The following is a 22,526-nucleotide window of genomic DNA, read 5'->3' as shown; positions in this document are numbered from 1 at the left end:
ATCGATAATGTTTTTTCCCCCCCTAGTCCGCCTACAGCTATCATCTCAGCAGGTGCACTAATCACTTATACACTTTGCCCGGCGGTCGCATTGAACCAGCCTACTAACTGTATCCCATTGGTCGCTCGGCGAAGGCATATCTGCCCCATTCCAAAATGGCGGTTTTTGTTCCGTCCTTTTGGACCTAAAAACACCGCTGACAGCTATTATATCTGAAGGCGCACTAATCGCCTATATGTACGCTGCCCGGTGAATGCTGACAGGGCAGAGGGTCAGGCCATGTCAGTCACTGCAGACTGCTGCGATCACGTGGCCGCAAGCAATGGACTCCTTTTTTCAGGTCCATTTTCATATACAGTCCAGTCGCAGACCTATCGCACACTGCACACCAGGTCTGTTTTTCGTTCATTTATTTTTATTTTATTTATATTTTTCATCATTATAGAACCATGGCCATACAACTAAGGGCTAACTGCCCTCTTCCAAAATGGCGCCGCGGACCTCAGTGTTTCCTTTCCGTCCCAGCACTTCCCCTGGCTGCAGATATCAGCTGTTCACAGCATCCACTCACACCAATTACCCAGCCTCCTTTTTCATTGGATACAGTCCTAATCAGGAGGTATAAATCTCCTAGCTTTTCACACACAGACCCAGGAAGTGAGCAAGCCCCACAGGGGTGAAACATGTTTTCCATTCCAATGGGTCCTGTTTTGTCCAACTGCAAGTGATTCACTCCTAGCCTCAGGTCAGATCATTCCATCCTGCCATTTTGGGCTAATTTTTGCCCAGCTGTCATAGAAATTGTATCTATATCCGTGCAGCTTCATTTATGCCTTTTTCCAGGCTTATGCATCTTAGTTTATTGCATCAGGATTAAAAACTGCATTTTATAGGAAAGAAATACTGCATTCTTCTTTGACTTTCCTCCTGCAGATCCTGTTGTCATATTGCTGCATGGGTTATATGAGAATTTAATGTCTATTTCCCTATATCCTAATGATTATAACAGCTCCAATTCACACAAAGTGTTTCTAATGACACCCATGTCACTAGTGATTATTTCATTGCATATACCAGTACTATTTATTTGTATCTACAATTATCTTTGACATATTTTCTGTTCCTTACACCAGTACCAATGTACACATATATATAAAAAAAAAAAAAAGTTTTTGAACTTGTCACTGACTTCTGATGAATGCGGTCCAGGTGACGTATAAGGGAGGATGTTATAATAATTCTACACCGAAGAGCTGATTTTTTTTGTATTTTGACCAGGCATGTCAATGGCCATATTCGTCCCATGGACAACAGGTGTCTCCCCGGGTGCCTGACTTAAACAAACCACCTCACCATCAGAATCCTCCTTGTCAATTTCCTCCCCAGCGCCAGCAACACCCATATCCTCATCCTAGTGTACTTCAACAGTGACATCTCCAATTTGACTATCAGGAACTGGACTGCGGGTGCTCCTTCTAGCACTTGCAGGGGGCGTGCAAATGGTGGAAGGCGCAAGCTCTTCCCGTCCAGTGTTGGGAAGGTCAGGCATCGCAACCGACACAATTGGGGATGTGTGATTAAGAAGAACGCACAGTTCTTTGCTGTGCTTTTGCCATCTTAACTCTTTTAAGTTTTCTAGCAGGAGGATGAGTGCTTCCATCCTCAGGTGAAGCTGAACCACTAGCCTTGAACATTGGCCAGGGCCTCAGCCGTTCCTTGCCACTCCGTGTCGTAAATGGCACATTGGCAAGTTTACGCTTCTCTCAGACGATTTTGATTTAGCTTTTTGGGTCATTTTACTGAGCTTTATTTTTTTTTATTTTACATGCTCTCTACTATGACATTGGGCATCGGCCTTGGCAGACGACGTTGATGGCATTTCATCGTCTCGGCCATGACTAGTGGCAGCAGCTTCAGCACGAGGTGGAAGTGGATCTTGATCTTTCCCTATTTTACCCTCTACATTTTTGTTGTCCATTTTTTAATGTGTGGAATTATATGCCAGTATCAATAGCAATGGCCTAATACTATATATACTGCGCACAACTGAAATGCACCACAGGTATGGATGGATAGTATACTTGACGACACAGAGGTAGGTAGAGCAGTGGCCTTCTGTACCGTACTGCTATATATTATATACTGGTGGTCAGCAAACTGTGCAAAACTGAAATGCATCACAGGAATGGATGGATAGTATAATTGACGACACAGAGGTAGGTAGAGCAGTGGCCTTCTGTACCGTACTGCTATATATTATATACTGGTGGTCCGCAAACTGTGCAAAACTGAAATGCACCAAAGGTATGGATGGATAGTATACTTGACGACACAGAGGTAGGTAGAGCAGTGGCCTACTGTACCGTACTGCTATATATTATATACTGGTGGTCAGCAAAATTATGCACTGTACTCCTACTATATACTACAATGCAGCACAGATATGGAGCATTTTTCAGGCAGAGAACGTATAATACTGGTGGTCACTGGTCAGCAAAACTCTGCACTGTGCTCCTCCTATATAATATACTGGTGGTCCCAAGTCCCCACAATAAAGCAGTGTGAGCACAGATATATACAGCACACTGAGCACAGATATGGAGCGTTTTTCAGGCATAGAACGTATAATACTGGTGGTCACTGGTCAGCAAAACTCTGCACTGCACTCCTCCTATATAATACTGGTGGTCCCCAGTCCCCACAATAAAGCAGTGTGAGCACAGATATATGCAGCACACTGAGCACAGATATGGAGCGTTTTTCAGGCAGAGAACGTATAATACTGGTGGTCACTGGTCAGCAAAACTCTGCACTGTACTCCTCCTATATAATACTGGTGGTCCCCAGTCCCCACAATAAAGCAGTGTGAGCACAGATATATGCAGCACACTGAGCACAGATATGGAGCGTTTTTCAGGCAGAGAACGTATAATACTGGTGGTCACTGGTCAGCAAAACTCTGCACTGTACTCCTCCTATATAATACTGCTGGTCCCCAGTCCCCACAATAAAGCAGTGTGAGCACAGATATATGCAGCACACTGAGCACAGATATGGAGCGTTTTTCAGGCAGAGAACGTATAATACTGGTGGTCACTGGACAGCAAAACTCTGCACTGTACTCCTCCTATATAATACTGGTGGTCCCCAGTCTCCACAATAAAGCAGTGTGAGCACAGATATATGCAGCACACTGAGCACAGATATGGAGCGATTTTCAGGCAGAGAACGTATACTGGTGGTCACTGGTCAGCAAAACTCTGCACTGTACTCCTCCTATATAATACTGCTGGTCCCCAGTCCCCACAATAAAGCAGTGTGAGCACAGATATATGCAGCACACTGAGCACAGATATGGAGCGTTTTTCAGGCAGAGAACGTATAATACTGGTGGTCACTGGTCAGCAAAACTCTGCACTGTACTCCTCCTATATAATACTGCTGGTCCCCAGTCCCCACAATAAAGCAGTGAGCACAGATATTTGCAGCCACCTGAATAAAACTGACAGGACGCCAGCCACGTCCTCTCACTATCATTTCCAATGCACGAGTGAATAATGGCGGCGACGTGCGGCTCCTTATATAGAATCCGAATCTCGCGAGAATCCGACCGCGGGATGATGACGTTCGGGCGCGCTCGGGTTAACCGAGCAAGGCGGGAGGATTCGAATCTGCCTCGGACCCGTGTAATAAGGGTGAAGTTCGGGGGGGTTCGGATTCCGACGAACCGAACCCGCTCATCACTAGTTCCCATAGACCAACATGAAATCCCTTCATTTACTAAAGTTTGATCTGAAATCGACCTAAAATCAAACCTCAAATCTCCAAATGTTTATAATGATCTTAGACATTCAATTTTGGCTTCTAAACCCATTCCAAAGATAGGAAATTACTAGTGATGACTTTTTAAGTAACCAAAAACATAGAGCAGTGTGGAAGTATCAATAATGGATGCCCAAGGCTATGGTATGTTGTGCACCTACCTACACAATGCAAAACACCACCTGACTGAGAAAACCCTGGAGGATCAATCAGAGCACCATCAGCAGCTTAATGAGTTGAATACAGAGGCAGAACTCTGGGAGGCAACGGAGTCATCTGCCGCCGGGCTCCTGCTCTGAGGGGGGGCACCTCTCCTCCCATTCTGTAACACCAATGAATTAAGTTAATTGATAGCTGCCGCTGTCTTTTCAGTGTCCGACTTCCTCACTGGTCCACCAATGAATTAAGTTAATTAATAGCTGCCGCTGTCTTTTCAGTGTCCGACTTCCTCACTGGTCCCTGCACCTTACAAATCACACCCTCTTTATTATACACATTTTACAAGTGTCACACCCAGGATTAGAAACCATAACCTATTACACTGGAAGCAGACACCTTACTGATGGGGCTATTTGCTCCAGTATAGGAAATATGAGAATTTTAACTATATGAAGATACTTCTCTGACAATTACACGTAACTTCATATAGTAGGAACTCTCATGCTTCCTGTACAGGAGCAAATATCTCCTATCAGTAAAGTGTCTGCTGTCAGTGTAACAGGTCATGGGTTCTAATCCTGGGTATGACTGCTAAGAAATGTGTGATTTAAAATAAAAGACAATTAAATGTATAAATACAGTATATACATTTTTTCACACCATATATACACACACACACACACACACACACACACACACACACACACACACACACACACACACACATATATTTATCTTGATATAGGAAATAGGGGTGCACCAATATTTATCTTGCCTCCGGGCAACTGGGACGAACTTACACCACTGGTTGAATAGAGCACATATTTATACTTATAGACATCAAACATCGCACAGAACACAATATTGGGCATTTTGGCTGAAAAATATATTGAAGTTTACAAAAAAAAAATGAGTGAAGTAACTGGCTGTCCTGATTATGCCCATGGTGCCTACATCCTCAACAATTCATCCCTGTCTGTCAAAAATCTTGTTGGTCAAATGCCAAAGGTATGGTTGTTGTGTAAGATACCAGTATGTGTCAATAAAGCAGCTAATAAAGAGGCACATATAGCCTCCCAATCCATGACAGAATGCATCTTTGTTTTATTTCTAAAAAAAAAATATTCAAAAGGCATATTTTTAGATCATTTTGCTACATTTTTCGACATTGTTCTCTGCTGCCGTCAATTGCATAATCACGTAAAAATAAAAACCCCCAAATTATGCAAAAAAAAGCGAGCAGGCAGAGTTTTTTTTTTACCAAAAATTAACAATGTAAACACATAAAGTACAAAGCAAGCAGTAAGACAGATTAAGAGTAAGATTAGTCCTAACTATATCATCTGTATTTTTTACTATTTAAATAACCCCACAAAATTAAAAACATCAGTAATGTTTTCATGTATAAAACTGTGTAATGAGAGAGATTTCCCTTTAATTAGTGTGCATGTGATACATTTGGACCAATAGGAAGCAATGAGGGTGTTCCATTCGATTTTACATTCAATTTTGCAGGGGATTTCAATGTGGATTTGAGGTTCGATTTAGGAAGGGATTCCATAAATTAAATTCTAAATCAATTCCAAACATGAATCCAGATCGAATTCGATTTTAAAATCGAATACAAAATTGATTTTTAGTAAATAAGGGATTTTTCAAAAAGTTTAAAAAATCCAAAAGGAATCGATTTCAAACAATTTTGGAGATTCATAAAGTCCTTCCCATTCCCCCTGATGTGCAGAGCATAGCCCCAGGCTTCAGCCCAGACCTGTGAGTGTCTCAGGAAGGGTGGACTCCCTTTTTTTGGGTCCCCACTGTCTGAAGAATCCCAGGCCTGGTTTATCCAGTTGGAGGCAGGCGCTCACCTAGTGTGTATGTGTATGCAGAGAAGGGATACAGTCATTAGGTCGACACCACTTAGGTCAACAGTCATTAGGTCGACCACTATTGGTCGACATGCATTAGGTTGGCAGGGACACTAGATCGACATGATCATTAGGTCGACAGTTCAAAAGGTCGACATGAGATTTTTTACTTAAAATTTTTTTTATTGGTCTTTTTCATACTTTACGATCCACGTGGACTTCGATTGGGAATAGTAACCTTGCCGGAAGCATGGCGAGTGAGGGGCGCGGTGCACTAATTGGGGTTCCCCGTCACTTTACAAAGAAAACGACACCAAGAAAAGTTAAAAAACTCATGTCGACCATTTGACCGGTCGACCTAGTACATGTCGAGCTAATGACCATGTCGACCTAGTGACCCTGTCGAGCTAATGCATGTCAACCAATAGTGCTCGACCTAATGACTGTCGGCCTAAGTTGTGTCGACCCAACGTCCCATACCCGCAGAGAAAGTGAAAATGTAAATTTGCACAGTATGATAATAGCAGTATTGAATGAGTGGGTAACACAATGGCCCTCATTCAGACCTGATCGCACACAGGCGTTTTTTTGCACTGCTGCGACCAGGTAGTCACCGCCCACAGGGGGAGGGGGAAATCACTGTGCAGGTGTGCGAATGCATGTGCAGAGAGCTGTATAAACAAAAACGTTGTACAGTCTCTGCACAGCCCAGGACTTACTCTCCCAGCGCGATGATCCGGCCCGGAGCTGACGTCAGGAACCCTCCCTTCAAACGGCTGGACACGCCTGCGTTTCTCCAGACACTCCTAGGAAACGGTCAGTTGCCACCCACTTCTTGCGATCGCCGGTGCGATCGCTTTCTTCAGCCATCCCGCCGCTTTCCCGCACTGCCCATCGCTGGGGGGACCTCGCACCTGCGCATTGCAGTGTGTACGTAGGCGCAATTCATACCAGATCGCTGCTGAGTGAAAATGCACAGCAGCGATCGGGTCTGAATGACCCCCAATGTGTGTAGAGAGACTGAAAGGCAAAATAGCACAATGTAGTAATACCTGTATACAGTATATTGAACAGGCAGTGCAATATGGTGTGGAATCAAAAAAACGGGGAGGTTTTATTTGGCTGCACACTTTTAACGACGGACGTCACAGTGCTCCCTACTATTGCAAAAGTGCAGAAAAGTCAATGAAAAAACTATAAAAGACAATAATGTTTAAAATCAATGTTCATGTACAAAAAGGTCAAGGCACTTATTTATATGTGTATAATGTCCACATGAATCCTTCAGCTTATATATTGTGTAAATCTGGCTCTGGTATATAATATGGTATCCGTTCACATGGTCGACCATGTTATGGTCGACAGTCATTAGGTCGACCGCTATTGGTCGACATTGACATGGTCGACATGGACACATGGTCGACACATGAAAATGGTCGACACGTGAAAGGTCGACACATGAAAAGGTCGACATGAGTTTTTTAACTTTTTTTTCTTTTGGGGAACTTTTCCATACTTTACGATCCACATGGACTACGATTGGAACGGCAAAGTGTGTCGAGCGAAGCGGTAGCGGAGTGAAGTCACCATGCCCGAAGCATGGCGAGCGAAGCGAGCCATGCGAGGGGACGCGGTGCAGTAATTGGGGTTCCCAGTCACTTTACGCAAAAAACGACACCAAAAAAAGTAAAAAAACTCACGTCGACCTATTCATATGTCGACCATTTTCATGTGTCGACCATGTGTCCATGTCGACCATGTCAATGTCGACCAATAGTGGTCGACCTAATGACTGTCGACCATAACATGGTCGACCATTCATACCGGAACCATATAATATATATTTACTTGTGTGATGGAGGAATCGGGACTGAAGAGGGGAGGGGTTAAGGCTGGAGAGGGGAGGAGTCAGGACTGGAGAGGGGAGGAGTCAAGGTTAAACAGTAAACCGCCCCCCCTAAAAGAAAAGTCTAGATCCGTCCCTGCAAGGCAGTGTCACTCATTAACAGGGGCTCCTCTAAAAGGGGTGTCCGCAACGAGCAGACATTTGCACACGTGGCTTAATAACATGAAATAATAACATTCCAAAGGGCCAATTTAGGTGAATTCTCATAAATTGTTCAGAACTTGCAGACTAAATGGAACAAGGAGAAATACTTAGTCAACAATTCAGGGACAAACTGTACGGAGCCGCATTCATTAAAAAGCACTGACAGAGGAAGAAGAAATGGATAGACAGACACTTTTGCAGAAAGAAAACGACTAACACGGACAAGGAAAACACATCACCGTGATTCATAACTCCATACAATAGATCAGCGAGCAGAGTCAGACGTAAATATAACATTGGCACATACGTCTTCAAGACCAGATCTCAATAATGTTATTACAAATATGATCTTCAGAAAAGCACCTGACATCAAGAGTAAAATTGTAAAAAATCACATTCAACCAACAAATATCGAGGGACATTCCGAGTTGATCGCTAGCTGCCGTTGTTCGCTGCGTAGCGATCAGTGAAAAAAATGGCTAATCCACGCATGTGTATGCACCGCAATGCGCACACGCGTCGTACGGGTACAAAGTCCATTGTGGTTTTGCACTGGTTCTTGCGGCGATTCCAATAGCACAGCTGAACGCAAGGAGATTGACAGGAAGAGGGCGTTTGTGGGTGTCAACTGACCGTTTTCTGGGAGTGTTTGGAAAAATGCAGGCGTGGCCGGGCGTTTGCTGGGCGGGTATCTGACATCATTACCGTGTCACTCGTCGCAGCAATCATCGCACAGAATAAGTAACTACAGGGCCGGTCTTGTTCTGCACAAAATGTGTTTGCTGACGCGCGGCTGTACAGGCGTTCGCACTCCTGCAAAGAGAAAATACACTCCCCCGTGGGCGGTGACTATGTGTTTGCACAGCTGCTAAAAACTGCTAGCGAGCCATCAACTCGGAATGACCCCCATCATCCAAACACAGGTACCATGTGGTACACGTACAAAGGGATTCCACTATTGTGGTAGGTGTGCACAGTGCAAATGCACAAAGACACAGACCACAAAAAGGAGGGAAGAATTCCAATCAACTACAACAGGAGACACCTACAGAATTAAAAGGAGTCTATCATGTGAGACTAAGGGGGTCATTTATCTCATTAGCTGTAGCTGTGGACTGGAATACATAGGCAGAACCGCCAGACCGCTGAAAACACGAATCTACGAACATTTGAGAAATCTAGAAATAGGATATGAGAAGCACAGCCTGTCACCACATTACAGAGACAAACACAACTCAGATCCAACAGGGATTTTCTTCATAGCGATGGAACAACCACAGAGGAATTGACGAGGAGGCGACCAGAACATTGTACTAGACAAACAGGAAATGAAATGGATCTTCAGCCTTAAAACCACGACACCCAGGGGGCTCAACATTGACTTTAACACCAGTATATTAGATAAAAGAGATGCTTGCAGGTCACATCACATATTGTCACCTCCCTCTAAGTACACACTGTAATACTGACAAGGGCCAGTCATAACACCCCATGCATTTACCATTAGCTGATGGATCATAATAATACAGTCATAATACATGTCTCAATCATCCCTAGTCACACTAGAGGCCCATTCAGGCTGCACAGGCATCTTACCCCTGATTCATCCCCTTTATCTTTCCCCCTCTTCTTCTCTTTCTCCCTTTTTTTCTTTGTTCTTTTCATTCTTTTCCTCCTTACTTTGCTCTTTCTTCAAATTTCCTCATCCCTTATACTCACAAGCTCAATCTGCTATATTAGTCTATCCCTTGCTATAGTTCTCCCTCATATTTATTCTTTCTTGTTACTCATAATTATTCATTTCTACATTTATATTCTGATTTAATTAGTTTATTCACATGAAACATAATACATTTCTTACGGACAATTAAACATGACTATTTCAGGACACTTTATCTATTACTAAAATACTAATACTCAGTAACCATAGTACATCCACATGAGAAGGTCTGAGACCACCTTCGTTCAAGTATTATAACCTAATATTCATTTCCACAGATAATGACGCAACATCACAAAGGTATTACCCTGGAAACAATACCTATGCCCAATTAGAAAATGTATGGACAGAACTGCTGTCAATCAAACTGAAAGGACACTCCCACTGCAATTTGATTGGAAAAGATCTTTAATATAAGAGACCACTCCAATACATTAAAGCCATCCTTGACAAAGGCCTTGATAGGCTGAAACGCGTTGGGGTCTAATAGACACCATCAGCGTGAGTGTGTGCCTGCAGCGCACATTCAACAACTCTGTACAACACACAGACAGGTGAGAGCTGCAAGTGTCCTCCCAGGCCGGGAAAGTCACAGGCGGCACGATCCAGCGTGACAGGCGGTCATGTGCAACAACAACCGGAAGCAGACGCCGGCACCCCAGGCTGTAGAAGAGGCTATATGAGCGAGACTCCATCTGTACAATAGGGTCAGCGGAAATCACCATCAGGAGGCATAGGCTCCAGGAATTGGGGCCTACGTATTAAAGGGTCCCCTAAAAGAATCCCTGCCCCCCCCCATTTAGAGGGGCCCTTGTTAATGAGTGACACTGCTTTGACCTTTTTGTCCTTGAGCATTGATTTTAAACATTATTGTCTTTTTATTGTTTTTCCCATTGGCTTTAGTACATTCCTGGAATAGTAGAGCGTACTGTGACTTCCCTCGTGGTGATTTCCGGCCAATACAGCTGAACTGACGGAGAACCAGGACTTGGGACACAAAAGCTCCTGCAGATTCTAGTGGTGTCAGTCCCGTTTATTCTCAGGCAAACACAATTCTTAGTAAATTCCTCCCCATGCATTAGAAAGTACAGCACAGTCACTGTCCCGATAGCTTCTGGGAATGTAGGCAATCTGCACAGGGACGGATCTAGACTTTTCTTTAGGGGGGGCGATTTACTGTTTAATCTTGACTCCTCCCTCTACAGTCCCAACTCCTCCCATATGCAATCCTAACTCCTCCTCTCAATTCTGACTGAACTTTTTGAGTGAGACTGAGATAGAGCTTTGTGATTGTTCTATGTACATGTGACTGTGCTATGGGGTAATTGTATTTATTAGCCCTAGTACCCACACACCAGCAAGTGAGGGGCAAATGCTCTGTAACCCTTGCTCTCCTGGCTCCTCTGTGCTGCTGTGGTATAAGCTGCAGCACATCGTTCTGCCTCAGGCTCTCCCCGAAGAGCTCTCTTCTGCTCAAAAGTGGGCGTGGCTATGACTGTGTTAGGGGGGGGGGCGGTCGCCCCCTTCGCCCCCCCTAGATCCGGCCCTGAATCTGCAGAAATCCAAGGAACGCTTCCAGAAACCAGTCATTCCCATGCAGTGTCCCTGCTCCTAAAGCCGTGATACTGGAGCTCTTTCCTCCGGCAAAACACATAGAAAGGGTATATTATAGATGGAGATATGCGCAGTCCCCTAGATTTTGGTTTTGGTGATAAGTCATCATTGTGTTTTGGTTTCCATGAAACCCCTTCAAATGTTTTCATAAATATTGCTTTCACCGGTATTGGCCAAAGGCTGCAGCGAGCTGGCTGGTTACTAAGTGACAGAGCAGCGGCACAAACACACGGCAGTATAAAGTCATATAGAACATCCATAAAACATTGCGGCACACAATAGCAGTTAATAGCAAACAAATAAGATGTGACTTCCCAAAGGGCGGGGTGTACTAAAGGGAAAATGCGGTTAAAGCCCCGTTTTCTGAGGTTTTACCGCATTTTTATATGTACCAACCCCCTTGGCCGCCAGGTTTTCGCCGCCTTGGGTATCACCATCTTTTGATGGCGATACCCTATAGAAGGCTTTGGGCTTACCGCCACCGCCAACCAGGGCCACTCACGACGACCTCCCCCCCGGCATACCTGTGTGCGGTAAGCCGCTACCTCCATGATGCTGCTGCAGCCCCCCTCCTCCTTCTACCCCCGCAGCACAGCTGTTTGTCTTTCCGGCTGCAGGGAGGAGGAGCCTGGGGACTCCCAGCACACCTCACCTCCCGGGTCTGGGAAGTGACGGAACCCACAGAGACCCCTCGCAATCCTTCTCACAGGTATTGCGGGGGTCCCTGTCACTGCATAGCGATGCTAATCGCATATGTTAGTACATATGCGATTAGCATCTCTGCAGTAGGCGACGAGGGGTGGCGATCAGAGTCGTCAGAATGGGGGAGGGACAAGGAGGCAGCTTGACCCCCCTCCAATCGTGATGAAGGCGCTGGTGCGGCGGAGCGCTTACTTCCGCATCCTCGAGAGCAGCTTCAACTTTAATAGCAGTGTGCTGCCGCAGGCAAGGTGCGGTGTCCCTCCTGTACTACCCGGCTGTCTCTTCGCTGGTGATGCATTACTGGGAGGAGGCGTGGCTGTGGCCCGGAATGGCACGCCTCCTCCCAGTAATGCATCCCCAGTGAAGAGACAGCCGGGTAGTACAGAAGAGGGGACACCGCACCTTGCGGCAGCACACTACTTTTAAAGTTGAAGCCGCCCACGGGGAAGCAGAAGTAAGCGCTCCCCCACACTGATAGAAGGAGAGGAGACCACACCACCACAGCAGGGGCGCCAAAATGAAATTCAAACTTGGCCCTTCCCCAGCCTGAAATCATTCTGGAGCCCCTGGCGGCGATGTATTTTAATACATCCGCCCAAAAAGAGTTGAGAAGCTGGATGAGCAACTTGGACGATCTGTACTTGTCATCAGAGATCTGCGGCGGGCACTTTTCGGGTTTTGTGTTTCGGTTTTGGATCTGGATTATTTTGAAAAAAATATATAAAAACAGCTAAAATCACAGAATTTGGGGGTAATTTTGCTCCTACGGTATTATTAACATCAATAACAATTATTTCCACTCATTTCCAGTCTATTCTGAACACCTCACACCTCACAATATTGTTTTTAGGCCAAAAGGTTTTACAGAGGCGGCTGTATGCAGGGCCGGTGCAAGGTTTCTCTGCACCCTAGGCAAATAGTCAGCAGCAGCCCCCCCCCCCCCCCTCCCCAGGTAACCACCTCACAATTTATCGGTTTGGGTTAGGATATTGGGGTTACGGTATTAGGGATAGGAAATAAGGGTTGATTTATCAGTGTGGGTTAAGGTTAGGTGTTATTATTAGGGATAGATATATATATTTATATATATATAGATATATATATATATATATATATGTTACATACGATATCCTGGCGCTCGGGATGCCGGCTGTCAGAATACGGACAGCGACATCCCGAAGATTAAAATCCCAACACTTGCTAATTATGTAAACTAACCCTGATCCCTAATCTTCCACCCCCCCCCCTTCCTAATCCTAACCCTCCCCAGTGGTGCCTAACCTTAACTCCCCCTTCCCCCAGCCTAACCCTAACCCTTCCTCCCCCAAAGCCTAATCCTAACCCTCCCCAGGGCTGCCTAATCCCCCCTACCCACAGCAAAACCCTCCCACCCCTGCAGACTAACCCTAACCCACCCAACCCCGCAGCCTAACCTCTCCCCCAAAATAGTAATTTGGACCCATCCTACAATGCTACACTGGTTCCCCAAGCCCAGCTGTTCATACTGGAAACGCACAGACTATATAGCATTAACGTATATCTATATCTTTATATCTATATTCCCTCCAATGGCGGCACTCAGGTCTCGTAAATAATGACAACAGGACACGGCTCTGATCGGCAACGTTTCAGCGCTTTTATCAAGCCACATAAAAGCACTGTGAGCACACTAAATGAGCTGAAACTCACATTGTAGCACACTGAATGAGCCGAAACTCACATTGTAGCATACTGAATGAGCCGAAATTCACATTGTAGCACACTGAATGAGCCGACATTCACATTGTAGCACACTGAATGAGCTGACAGTCACATTGTAGCACACTGAATGAGCTGACAGTCACATTGTTGCACACTGAATGAGCCGGCATTCACATTGTAGCACACTGAATGAGCCGAAACTCACATTGTAGCACACTGAATGAGCCGACATTCACATTGTAGCACACTGAATGAGCCGACAGTCATATTGTAGCACACTGAATGAGCCGACATTCACATTGTAGCACACTGAATGAGCCGACATTCACATTGTAGCACACTGAATGAGACGAAATTCACATAATAGCACACTGAATGAGCCAAAATTCACATTATAGCACGCGGAATGAGACGAAATTCACATTGTAGCACACTGAATGAGCTGAAATTGTGACAGCAGGGACAGCCAGAGTGACGAAAGGGACAGCCAGAGAGAAGACAGGGACAGCCAGAGAGAAGACAGGGACAGCCAGAGAGAAGACAGGGACAGCCAGAGAGATGACAGGGACAGCCAGAGAGACGACAGGGAGGCATTCTGGCGGGCGGGATGCTGCTGTCGGGATTGTGACAGCTGGCATCCCACCCAAACGGTAAACCATACGGAACATATATATATATATATATATATATATATATATATATAGTACAATTTTGTGTACCCCTTATATGTTTTTGTTTACCATACCCCCACCCCTTATATGCGTTGTGCTTATCCCCCGCCCCCCCCCCCCCCCCTCCCTTTCCTTTATATAAATTATACCTAATAACCCTAATTTAGTTTAATGTCATGGTGCCATACACGATTTTCACTTACATAAATTTGATGTCTGTGGCAGGGGGGACTTTTTGTCCTAGAAGTGCGGTTCTAATGCAGCACTCCATCGCTCCTCTCTGCACACAGAGCTTGCATCGGCAGGAGGTGGAGCTGGCCGGGGTCAGGCAGATACAAGGGAGCCTGGAGCAGGTGAGCAGCGGCCAGCAGCTTGTGGAAAACGATGGGCGACTGAGGGAGCATGCAAGGCTCGGGGCAGTGACCGGACCTCCCTGCCTGCGGCTTTGAGAGGGGGCGCTGCAGGACGAGAAGGGAGAAAACGATGCTTCTGCTGCTTGTCCGGCCAGAAGAGAGACACAGCAGCATCGCGCAGCAGGCCGACTGTCAGCCTCTGACAGTCAATAAGGGTGGCCCGGCCGCAAGTGCTTTGACTGTACGTAGCCTTGCTGACTTCTTTCATTGCGGCGGCGGAGGTGAGCGGGAGCCGCTGCTGTTGACTGGCGGTTGTGTCCAGTCTGGGGTCCGTCACCAGAGGGTGGCAAAAGCAATTCACCCTGGCCGGTGAGGAGGGTGACTGACAGTGGTGGCTGCGGCTGGCCAGACCCGCGCCGCGGCAGCCACTAGAATCATTTTTAAAACTGGTTCAGCAGGAGCTTGCCGCCCTCTAGTGGCCGGCGCCCATAGGCAGCTGCCTAAAGCTGCCTAATGGTAGCGCCGGCCCTGGCTGTATGACTAAACTAAGCGACACAAGTGTGCGGCACAAACACCTGGCCCATCTAGGAGTGGCACTGCAGTGTCAGACAGGATGGCAGTTTTGAAAACTAGGCCCCAAAGAGCACATGATGCAAGGAAAAAAAAGAAGTGCAAGATGGAATTGTCCTTGGACCCTCCCACTCACCCGTATCTACAGTATGGCAAAAAAGGAGATTGACTCACTGATTGACTCATCACAAAATCTCTTAAACAACAAGGCCTACAATCTTGAAACTTGGCAGGTAGCTTCTTCTTAGGTCCCAGGTGATTGCTAAGAACCAGTTTTACAAATGTCACTGTCTATCCAGGGTAATTGCCAAAAAAGGATGTGTGTATCAGGGACGTGCAGTCAGGGGAGGTAGGAGGCAGTGCCTCCCCTGTCATTAATGAGTAAAATAATGCAAAGAAGATACATATGACACATATTATGTATCTGCTTTAGTCTTTACATTATTTTAATAATTTTTACTTTTTAAAAAACAGTCTTTAGTGTGTTTCGGAGGCACTTTTGCCAGTGTCTCCCGCTATCAATGTAAAATGGGCGGAAGCGGGGGGCGGGGCTAAGCATTGGGCAGTAAAAGCCCATTCAAAAAATCAGCTGAAGCGGCACTAGTATAAGTGCCTCTTTGACAGGGGGCGTGCTTTCAGCCTATATGAGAGCACGCCCCTGTCACTAACACTGATTTGATTGGCCACTGGCGGATTAAGGGGATTGGGGGAAGACACACACATCATATAGTTTTTAATAATAATTCTTATTAACATGTGCAGCCGCCTATTCGCTCCCCGCCCTCCTATCCCCCAGTAATGCAGTGCAGTCCGGCCAGAGGTAAGGAGGAGTCGAGATACCCTCTCCTCTCGGCAGTCGGCTCCCATTAATCAGGATACCAGCGGCTCCCTGACCGGCCCCAGTGCAACCCTGTACAGCGGAGAGGATGAGCAGCGCGCACCGCACAAACCCCCCCCCCCCCCGCGCACAGCGCACGGACAGCAGGCGGAGGTAAGAAGACCCAGAGAGGATGAGCAGCGCGCACCACACAACCAGCCCCCCCACACACACAGCGCACGGACAGCAGGTGGAGGTAAGGAGACCCGGAGAGGATGAGCAGCTACTAATCCTCCTATCCTGCCCCTTTCTCTGCACTACTATTCCTCCTATCCTGCCCCTTTCTCTGCACTACTATTCCTCCTATCCTGCCCCTTTCTCTGCACTACTATTCCTCCTATCCTGCCCCTTTCTCTGCACTACTCCTCCTCCTATCCTGCCCCTTTCTCTGCACTACTCCTCCTCCTATCCTGCCCCTTTCTCTGCACTACTACTCCTATCCTGCCCCTTTCTCTGCACTCCTCCTCCTCCTATACTGCCCCTTTCTCTGCACTACTATTCCTCCTATCCTACCCCTTTCTCTGCGCTACTCCTCTTCCTATCCTGCCCCTTTCTCTGCACTACTATTCCTCCTATCCTACCCCTTTCTCTGCGCTACTCCTCTTCCTATCCTGCCCCTTTCTCTGCACTCTTCCTCCTCCTATCCTGCCCCTTTCTCTGCACTACTATTCCTCCTATCCTGCCCCTTTCTCTGCACTCTTCCTCCTCCTATCCTGCCCCTTTCTCTGCACTACTATTCCTCCTATCCTGCCCCTTTCTCTGCACTCTTCCTCCTCCTATCCTGCCCCTTTCTCTGCACTACTATTCCTTCTATCCTGCCCCTTTCTCTGCACTCTTCCTCCTCCTATCCTGCCCCTTTCTCTGCACTACTATTCCTCCTATCCTGCCCCTTTCTCTGCACTCTTCCTCCTCATATCCTGCCCCTTTCTCTGCACTACTATTCCTCCTATCCTGCCCCTTTCTCTGCACTCTTCCTCCTCCTATCCTGCCCCTTTCTCTGCACTACTATTCCTCCTATCCTGCCCCTTTCTCTGCACTTCTATTCCTCCTATCCTGCCCCTTTCTCTGCACTACTATTCCTCCTATCCTGCCCCTTTCTCTGCACTACTATTCCTCCTATCCTACCCCTTTCTCTGCGCTACTCCTCTTCCTATCCTGCCCCTTTCTCTGCACTACTATTCCTCCTATCCTACCCCTTTCTCTGCGCTACTATTCCTCCTATCCTGCCCCTTTCTCTGCACTCTTCCTCCTCCTATCCTGCCCCTTTCTCTGCACTACTATTCCTCCTATCCTGCCCCTTTCTCTGCACTCTTCCTCCTCCTATCCTGCCCCTTTCTCTGCACTACTATTCCTCCTATCCTGCCCCTTTCTCTGCACTCTTCCTCCTCCTATCCTGCCCCTTTCTCTGCACTACTATTCCTCCTATCCTGCCCCTTTCTCTGCACTCTTCCTCCTCCTATCCTGCCCCTTTCTCTGCACTACTATTCCTCCTATCCTGCCCCTTTCTCTGCACTTCTATTCCTCCTATCCTGCCCCTTTCTCTGCGCTACTCCTCGTCCTATCCTGCCCCATTGCTCCACACTACTATTTCTCCTATCCTGCCCCTTTCTCTGCACTCTTCCTCCTCCTATCCTGCCCCTTTCTCTGCACTACTATTCCTCCTATCCTGCCCCTTTCTCTGCACTACTATTCCTCCTATCCTGCCCCTTTCTCTGCACTACTATTCCTCCTATCCTACCCCTTTCTCTGCGCTACTCCTCCTCCTATCCTGCCCCTTTCTCTGCACTACTATTCCTCCTATCCTGCCCCTTTCTCTGCACTACTATTCCTCCTATCCTACCCCTTTCTCTGCGCTACTCCTCCTCCTATCCTGCCCCTTTCTCTGCACTACTATTCCTCCTATCCTACCCCTTTCTCTGCGCTACTCCTCCTCCTATCCTGCCCCTTTCTCTGCGCTACTCCTCCTCCTATCCTGCCCCTTTCTCTGCACTACTATTCCTCCTATCCTGCCCCTTTCTCTGCACTACTCCTCCTCCTATCCTGCCCCTTTCTCTGCGCTACTCCTCCTCCTATCCTGCCCCTTTCTCTGCACTACTATTCCTCCTATCCTACCCCTTTCTCTGCGCTACTCCTCTTCCTATCCTGCCCCTTTCTCTGCACTCTTCCTCCTCCTATCCTGCCCCTTTCTCTGCACTCTTCCTCCTCCTATCCTGCCCCATTGCTCCACACTATTATTCCTCCTATCCTGCCCCTTTCTCTGCACTACTATTCCTCCTATCCTGCCCCTTTCTCTGCACTACTATTCCTCCTATCCTGCCCCTTTCTCTGCACTACTATTCCTCCTATCCTACCCCTTTCTCTGCGCTACTCCTCCTCCTATCCTGCCCCTTTCTCTGCACTCTTCCTCCTCCTATCCTGCCCCATTGCTCCACACTATTATTCCTCCTATCCTGCCCCTTTCTCTGCACTACTATTCCTCCTATCCTGCCCCTTTCTCTGCGCTACTATTCCTCCTATCCTGCCCCTTTCTCTGCACTACTATTCCTCCTATCCTGCCCCATTGCTCCACACTACTATTCCTCCTATCCTGCCCCTTTCTCTGCACTCTTCCTCCTCCTATCCTGCCCCTTTCTCTGCACTACTCCTCCTCCTATCCTGCCCCTTTCTCTGCACTCTTCCTCCTCCTATCCTGCCCCTTTCTCTGCACTACTCCTCCTCCTATCCTGCCCCTTTCTCTGCACTCTTCCTCCTCCTATCCTGCCCCATTGCTCCACACTATTATTCCTCCTATCCTGCCCCTTTCTCTGCACTACTATTCCTCCTATCCTGCCCCTTTCTCTGCGCTACTCCTCCTCCTATCCTGCCCCATTGCTCCACACTACTATTCCTCCTATCCTGCCCCTTTCTCTGCGCTACTCCTCGTCCTATCCTGCCCCATTGCTCCACACTACTATTTCTCCTATCCTGCCCCTTTCTCTGCACTACTATTCCTCCTATCCTATTGCTCCACACTACTCCTCCTACTCAGCACTACTCCTCCTCCTATCCTGCCCCCTGCTCTGCAATACTACTCCCATCCTGTCCGCTGCTCCATACTACTCCTCCGCCTCAATGTACTGTGCGATGTGACCCGATGATGTCACACCACGCGAACGGCCACCCATCTGCCCGTGTTCTCCTGCTAGACCCACCAACTCCACTGACGAGGCTGAGAGACAGTGAAGGGCGGGCGACTGAGAGGCACAGAAAGAAGGGTGGGAGGCTCAGAGGCACAGAGTGAAGTGGGGAGAATGAGAGACAAAGTGAGGGGTATTGCGAGAGATTCAGATGGGAGATGATGTGGCTGAGAGACGACGCAGGGGGGAGATGATGGTGTGGCTGAGAGACGACGCAGGGAGGAGATGATGGTGTGGCTGAGAGACGACGCAGGGAGGATATGATGGTGTGGCTGAAAGACGACGCAGGGAGGAGATGATGGTGTGGCTGAGAGACGACGCAGGGAGGATATTATGGTGTGGCTGAGAGACGATGCAGGTAAAATATGATGGTGTGGCTGAGAGATGACGCAGGGAGGAGATGATGGTGTGGCTGAGAGACGACGCAGGGAGGATATGATGGTGTGGCTGAGAGACGACGCAGGTGGGAGATGATGGTGTGGCTGAGAGACGACGCAGGGAGGATATGATGGTGTGGCTGAGAGACGACGCAGGGAGTATATGATGGTGTGGCTGAGAGACGACGCAGGGAGGATATGATGGTGTGGCTGAGAGACGACGCAGGGAGGATATGATGGTGTGGCTGAGAGACGACGCAGGGAGGATATGATGGTGTGGCTGAGAGACGACGCAGGGAGGAAATGATGGTGTGGCTGAGAGACGATGCAGGGCTGAAATGATGGTGTGGCTGAGAGACGACGCAGGGAGATGATTATGTGGCTGAGAGACGATGCAGGGCGGAGATGATGGTGTGACTGAGACGACGCAAGGAGATGATGATGTGGCTGAGAGACGATGCAGGGCGGAGATGATGGTGTGGCTGAGAGATGCAGTGAAGGGGTAATAGTGTGGCTGATAGATGCAGAGGGAAGGAGGTGACACGAGTCTGGTTGAACCTCTGTTGTGTGATGATCACATTGGTTATATTCCTACACAAACAGGGATCTTCCGGATCATGTGATCTCCTACATGAATAGTGATTACCGACTGAAGAAAGGAAGGACATTTCTTCAGAGGTTCCCCGTTATGAGAAACCACCATATAGGTAAAGTGCATATTGAATAGAAAAGAATGCCAATAGGTGTTGCTAGACACACCCAGTAGGCGGTGCTAGAAACGCCCAATAGGTGTTGCTAGACACACCCAGTAGGCGGTGCTAGACACGCCCAATAGATGTTGCTCGACACACCCAGTAGGTAAGTGGTACTAGACATGCCTCTACGACAGTGCACCCCCTAATAAAATGTGCTGCGCACGCCTATGTGCGGAGGGGGAGAGTGGCGGGTACTTTAGTTTGTAATGGGCTGAACTCACCCATGCTTTATCAGGGACCCAAGGCTCAGGGCTGTACTCCTTATGTTGTATTCTATACTGCTGGTAGAGTGGGACAGTAATGTGCTCTCCCTAGCGTCAACCTCTTTCTGTCACCCTCTCACTGTCACCGACTGCTGTCACCCACAGCTGGCACCGACTGCTGGTATCCTCTCACTGTCACCCTCTCCCTGGCATCACCCTCTAAACGTCACCCACAGCTGGCACCGACTGCAGTCACCCTCTCCCCCTCTTCCTGTCACCAACTCCCTGGCATCAACCTCTTCCTGTCACCCTCTCCCTGTGACCCACAGCTGGCACCGACTGCTGTCACCCTCTCCCTGTGACCCTCTTGCTGTCACCAGCTCCCTGGCATCATCCGACCTCTCCCTGGCATCACCCGCTGCTGTCACCCTCTCCCTGTCACAAACTGCTGTCAGCCTTTCCATGGCATCACCCACTGCTATCACTCTCTCACTGGTAACACCCTCTCCCGGTCACCCTCTCCCTAGCATCACTCACTGCCGACACCCACTGCCTCTCCCTGGCATCACCCACTGCCTTTCTTTGTCATCCACTGACCCAGGGACAGAGGTGGTAGCAGGCATTGGCGTGGGGGCGGTGGCGGACATCGGTGGGACACGGCAGACATTATGACTGCAGTGCCTCACCAGCCACTGAGCTCACCGCACGCCACTGGTGTGCATGTATGTGTGTATGTATGTATTTATGTATGTATATATGTATTTATGTATGTATGTATGTATGTATGTATGTGTGTGTATGTATTTATGTATGTGTGTATGTATTTATGTATGTGTGTATGTATGTATGTATGTATGTATGTATGTATGTATGTATGTATTTATGTGTGTATGTATGTATGTATGTATTTATTTATGTATGTATGTATGTATGTATGTATGTATTTATGTATGTGTGTATGTATGTGTGTATGTATTTATGTATGTATGTATGTATTTATGTATGTATGTATGTTTGTATGTATGTATGTGTGTGTGTGTGTGTATGTATGTATTTATGTATGTGTGTATGTATGTATGTATGTATGTGTGTGTGTGTGTGTGTGTGTGTGTGTGTGTGTGTGTATGTAACATAGTATCTGAGGTTGAAAAAAGACAATTGTCCATCGAGTTCAACCTATTTGTGGTCTCCTATGCATGATGATTTGACTAAAATTTCTGACTGATGCTGCTGTCAGCCATTGCATTTTATCCCTATTTATAGTAACTATAATGCATGACTATGCACCATACCCCTGGATATCCTTATCCAATAGGAATTTATCTAACCCATTCTTAAAGGTGTTGACAGATTCCGCCATTACAACTCCCTCGGGCAGGGAATTCCAAACACGTATTGTCCTTACCGTGAAAAAGCCTTTACGCCGTATTGTGCGGAATCTCCTCTCCTCTAACCTGAGCGAGTGTCCACGAGTCCTCTGTGTTGATCTAACCAAAAACAGGTCCAGCGCAAGCTCTGTGTATTGTCCCCTTATATATTTGTAGATGTTGATCATATCCCCTCTTAGTCTCCGCTTTTCCAATGTAAACATGCCTAGTCTTTCAAGCCTTTCCTTGTATTCCATCATCTCCATGCCCTTAATTAGTTTGGTTGCCCTCCTCTGTACCTTTTCTAGCTCCAGGATATCCTTTTTGTAGTACGGTGCCCAGAATTGTACACAGTATTCAAGGTGTGGCCTCACTAGTGATTTATATAACGGGAGTATAATACTCTCGTCCCTAGCATCAATACCCCGTTTTATGCATGCTAATATCTTATTAGCCTTCTTTGCTGCAGTCTTACTTTGGGTACTACTGCTTAGCTTGCTATCTATGAGGATACCTAAGTCCTTTTCCAGTACAGAATCCCCTA

At 47.3% G+C, this 22,526-nt stretch overlaps 1 protein-coding gene across 2 annotated transcripts in view; it reads left to right on the top strand.

Annotated features, from left to right (window-relative positions):
- The first annotated feature begins 554 nt into the window (after nucleotides 1-554).
- LOC134927085 (cytochrome P450 2C8-like) overlaps nucleotides 555-22,526 on the top strand; it is a 137,947-nt gene continuing 115,975 nt past the window's right edge. For both annotated transcript variants that reach the window (XM_063921084.1, XM_063921083.1), the window contains exon 1: nucleotides 555-745. The gene's annotated coding sequence lies outside the window, so the exon portion shown is untranslated. The remainder of the gene's footprint in view (nucleotides 746-22,526) is intronic.

The sequence above is a fragment of the Pseudophryne corroboree genome, chromosome 5 (assembly GCF_028390025.1).
Source record: "Pseudophryne corroboree isolate aPseCor3 chromosome 5, aPseCor3.hap2, whole genome shotgun sequence".
In the NCBI taxonomy this organism is placed as follows: domain Eukaryota; kingdom Metazoa; phylum Chordata; class Amphibia; order Anura; family Myobatrachidae; genus Pseudophryne; species Pseudophryne corroboree.
Note: the sequence above shows the minus strand (reverse complement) of the source record. Positions and strands in the feature narration are given on the sequence as shown.